The sequence below is a fragment of the Callospermophilus lateralis genome, chromosome 8 (genome assembly GCF_048772815.1).
Source record: "Callospermophilus lateralis isolate mCalLat2 chromosome 8, mCalLat2.hap1, whole genome shotgun sequence".
Lineage (NCBI taxonomy): Eukaryota > Metazoa > Chordata > Mammalia > Rodentia > Sciuridae > Callospermophilus > Callospermophilus lateralis.
The window spans coordinates 24622708-24628146 of NC_135312.1; the positions used below are offsets into that span (position 1 = coordinate 24622708).

At 35.6% G+C, this 5439-nt stretch overlaps 1 pseudogene; it reads left to right on the forward strand.

Annotated features, from left to right (window-relative positions):
- Window positions 1–4357: 4357 nt before the first annotated feature.
- Window positions 4358–4924, forward strand: LOC143406434 (ferritin heavy chain pseudogene; annotated as a pseudogene).
- Window positions 4925–5439: the final 515 nt, after the last annotated feature.

Genomic DNA, 5439 nt, shown 5'->3' on the forward strand with positions numbered 1-5439 from the left:
CAGACAAATCTCTCCCCCCAAAATTCACTATCTCCCAGGAAAGGATTCCACAATATGAAAGTGGATGTAATTCTAGAAGAAGACTATAAAAAAACCTAATTATCCAAATGTTCAGTGAACTAAAAGAAGAATCAAGGAACAAATTAAGATACAGGATAAAAGCATTAAGAACAACTTTAGTGAGATAATAGATGAAGAATATACCCTTTATTATAAATGAGGTAGATGTCTGCATACAGGAATCATATAGGAGCCCAAATGGACAAGATAAAACTGACCCCCTCTAAGAAATATCATAATAAAAATGCCTACTCTAGAATATAAAGAACATTAAAACCTGCAAGAAAAAAACATCAGATCACATTTAAGGACAAACACTTCTGATTTCTCAACTCAGACCCTAAAATCAGGAATGACCTGGAGTGAGCTATTTCAAGATATAAAAGAAAACAGCATACATTAAACTATTTTCCAAAATTGATGAATAAACAAAAACTTTCCATGTTTAGGAAAAACTAAATGAATTTGAGACAACTAAGCCAGCACTACAAAAGATAAACAGCATACAGAGGAACCCCAAAGCAAACCCTAAAACTTCCAAATAGATGAAGATCCATGGGAGAAAAAATGGATAAATGAAAATCAAGGTAGAATTAAATAGAACAAACAAACCTAAATGTCAGGAAAGAGCATACACACATCAATAGTAACCCTGAATGCAAATGGTCTCAACTTCCCAATTAAAAGGCAAAGATTAACTGATAGATTACAAACAAGATCCAATTATATGCTATTTTGAAGAAATATATCAGGGACAGATACACATGAATACTGAAAGTAACAGGATGGAAAAAAATTATTCCATGAAAATGGAGTCCAAAACCATGAAGGAGTAGCTATTCTCATATCTCATATAGTATGTTTCAAGTAAAAGTTAATCAGAAGAGTCACAGGAGGCCTGTACATATTGGTAAAATGACTAAACCATTTAGAAGAAATAATGATAGTAAATAAGTATGACCCAAATATCAGTGCACCTAACTACATTAAAAAATATATATTGACATTAAATCCCAGAATGACAACAATATAATAATATTGTGTAATTTCAACACACCTTTGTCACAAAAAGACAGGTCATCCAAACATAAAATCAATACATATATTACCAAATTAAATATTACTCTAAATCAAATGAAGTAATAGTCATGTGCAGAATGTTTTATCCTGAAACAACTGAATTTTACTTTATTCTCACCAGCTCATGGAACTTTATCCAAAATAGACAATATTTTTGCTACAGTATAAGTCTTTGTGTGTGTGTGTGTGTGTGGGGTGCTGGGGATTGAACCCATGGCCTTGTGCATGAAAAGCAATCACTCTACCAACTGAGCTGTATCCACAGCCCAGTGTAAGGTAAGTTTTAACAAATACTATATATATATATGCTCATACATCCTATCTTATCATAATGAAGTGAAACTAGAAATCAACAGTAAGAACTATAATTGAGACCACATAAACAATGGAGATTGAACAAGTCTTTTAAATTAAGAATTTATCGAAGAGGAAAAGAAATCAAGAAATTCTTGGAAACAAGAACGGAGATACAATATATCAAAAAAGAGGAAAGTTTATAGTATTAAGTGCTTAATTTTTTAAAATAGAGATACCTAATGAATAATATATCTCAAATATGGAATAATTATTTCCACATGTAAGTTAATTCCAAAATCAATAGAACAAATGAATTAACATGAGAACATTATAAAGGACATACATGGCAAATCTAAAACCAACATGATACTAATGGAGAAAAACTCATAGCATTTCCTCTAAAATCAGAAACAAAACAAGGATGTCTACTCTCTCAACTCCTTATCCAAGGTAGTCTTGAAACTCTAGTCAAATAAATCAGGTAGAAGAAGAAAATTATAAGGATACAAACAGAAATAAAAGAAATCATATTATACCTCTTTGCTGATGACATGATCCAAAGTCTACAAGATTCAAAAATTTCTACCAGAATACTTCTAAAGATGATATATAAATTCATCAAATTAGCAGGACACAAGATCAACATTCATAAATCAACAGTTTTCCATTACCCCAACTCTGAATATGCTAGGAAAGAAATCAGGAAAACTACCCATTTGTAGTAACCTCAAAAGATAAAATTAAATACTTGGGAATTAATTTAACCAGGGAGATTAAACATCTCAACAATGAAAGTTATATAGCACTGGAAAATGAAATTGAAAAAAAAAGAAACTTAGAAGATGTAAACAATTTCCAAGTTCTTGGATAAGTAGAATTAAATTAATTGAAATGGTCATATAACAAATCCAACATACAGATTCAATGCAATCTCAATCAAAATACCAATGACATTCATCAATGAACTAGAAAAAACAGTCCTAAAAATCATTTGAAAGAATAAGAGAAAAAGAACCTGATTTCAAATTTTACTACAGAGCTATAGTGACAAACAACATGATATTCAGTTCAAAATAAACATAAAGAGCAATGGAATAAAATACACAGAGAAAATTCTTGATCTGATATTTGACAAGTTGCCAAGACAATGTGTTGGAGCAAAGATAATCCTTTTAACAAATGATCCTAGGAAAACTGGATAGCCATATGTAGAAGAATGGATTTGTATCCTATTTCTCACCTGCACAAAAGTCAAAGCAAAGTGGATTAAAGTCTTAGGCATTAGACCAGAAATGGTGCAAGTGCTAGAAGGAACATAGGGCCAACACTCCTACATATTAGTGCAGGCACTGATTTCCTTAACAAGACCCCTAAATCTCATGAAATAAAACAAAGAATTACTAAGAATGATGTCATCAAAATAAAAAAAAATCTTCACAAAAAATAAACAATTAAAAGCATGAAGAGAGAAGTTACAGAATATAATGAAACTTTTGCTAGCTACTCCTCTGAAAGACCATTAATATCCAAAATAGAGAACTCAAAAATCTTAGCACCAAAACAACAAAATAATCTAATCCAAAATGGGTAAAAGAACTAAATGGATATTTCTCAAAAAAAGAAAACAAATAACCAATAAATAAAAGAGAAAAAATGTTTACCTTCTCTATCCATAAGGGAAAGGCTAAGATTTTGTTTCACTCCAGTCAGAATGGAAATTATCAAGAATAAAAAAAAGTTAATGTTGGTGAGGACGTGAGTAGATTGGCACACTTATATATATTGTTGGTGGGAAGGCACAATAGTGCAGCAACCATGGAAAGCAGTAGAATATTCCTCAAAAAGGTAAGAATGGAACAGCCATATGACCTTCCTATCCCAATAAGATAAATTCAGCATCTCAGCATATTATCTTGATACAACCCCCTCAATGTTTATAGCAACACAATTCATTAATATTCAATTTATGCAACCATCTCAGATACATGATGAATGGATAAAGTAAATACAGAAATACATAGAATTAATATATTATTTGGAATAATAAGTACCCCAAGATGACTCATCATATATATGAAATGTCCTGGAAATAATTAAGGCATACAGCAAGAGCTCTACTTTTCATATCTCACATGACTACGTCTAAATGGCAGCATGAATCTGATATCTAAAATACATATTTACAAGTGACTCTGAGGATGTTATTAAAAATGTGAATAAAGAAATCACAGAGCCAGTTGAAGGACTGAAGGATCAAACTTTTGTGTATAGACCGATTGTGTCCCTCCACCACAGAATTCATATGTTGAAGTCTTAATATCTAGTACTGTAGAATATAATTTTATTTGACAGTATATAATTACCTTTCTAAAGGCAATTAGCTTAAAATGAGGCTATTAAGATGAGATCCTAATTCATTACTTTTTTTGTAATCTTACAAAAGGAGCAAGAGACGCCAGTGGCACTCCTACAGAGTGGAACAGCCAGATGAAGAGGCAGCAAGAAGCCATGTCTGTAAGGACAAGAGAGGTCACAGAGAAGGTCAACCCAACTCAAACCTTCATGTTGCACTTTCAGCCTCCAAGACTGTAAGAAAACAAATGTCTGTTGCTTATTGCTACCAGTAGATAATATTCTGTCATGGCAATCTTTGGTTGGTTGGTTTGGGTTGGATGTTTCACTGTAAAAGACACTCAACGAAATTTTAAAGGTGCTTGAAACAGAAGAATACGGTAGGCCAGATGTTCTCTGCCCAGCATCCCGCGGTTTCCTGCCTCCAAGGTGCTCCGACAAACCGGCGCCTGACCATACCCCGCCCCTTCTGCTCATCACAGCAGCCCTCGGCCACCTCCTCCCAGCACCCTAGGACTGCCCTGAGACCTCGGCCGCTGCTCCAGCGCCTCTCTACAGCCGCCTCTCTTCAGCCCCCATGACGGCCGCGGTCCCCTCGCAGGTGCGCCAGAACTACCACCAGGACTCGGAGGTGGCCATCAACCGCCAGATCCACCTGGAGCTCTACGCCGCGCACGTCTACCTGTCCATGTCTTCCTACTTCGACCGCCATGATGTGGCTTTGAAGAACTTCGCCAGATACTTTCTGCACCAATCTCACGAGGAGATGGAACATGCTGAGAAACTGATGGAGCTGCAGAACCAACGAGGTGGCCAGATCTTCCTCCAGGACATCAAGAAACCAGACCCTGATGACTGGGAGAGTGGGCTGAGCGCCATGGAATGTGCTTACCACCTGGAAAAGGGTGTGAACCAGTCACTCCTGGAACTGCACAAGCTGGCCACTGACAAAAATGACCCCCACTTGTGTGACTTCATTGAGACTCATTACCTGAATGAGCAGGTGAAATCCATCAAAGAATTGGGTGACCATGTAACCACCTTGCGCAAGATGGGAGGCCCAGGATCCGGCATGGCGGAGTATCTCTTTGACAAGCACACCCTGGGAGGCAGTGAGAGGAGAGCTGAGCCTTAGGCGGACTTCCTTCCCCATAGCCTGGAAGTGACTGCTCTGGTCACCTAGGCAGTGCATGCATGTTGGGGTTATCTTCAGCTTTTTTGTAAGTTGTATCAAAATATCCACTTATGTTATGTAATTCGTACCATACCTCAAATAAAAAATTTGGTACCCCCCCACCCCCCAGAAAATAAAGATATGGTAATTTACAGAAATGAATCATCAGACAAAATATTATTTATATCTTGTTTTGTATATCAACAAATCTTCTAATTAATTCATCTTTCCACAGGTGTCACTGACCTTAATGTTGAGGCAATTATATGAAACTACTATATTTGACGCTCTTTGCCACATGTAATTCACCACTATTTTTAACATGTATTCTGTAGTGAGTTCTGACAAATAAAAAGAAAAAGAAAAGTAAAGAAAGAAAAGAAAAGAAAAAGAAAAAAAAAACACCTTATCTAGTTCAGTGATTTGAACAAAATATAAGGTATAATGTGTAGGGGTTCAATTTTACTTGAAAGGTT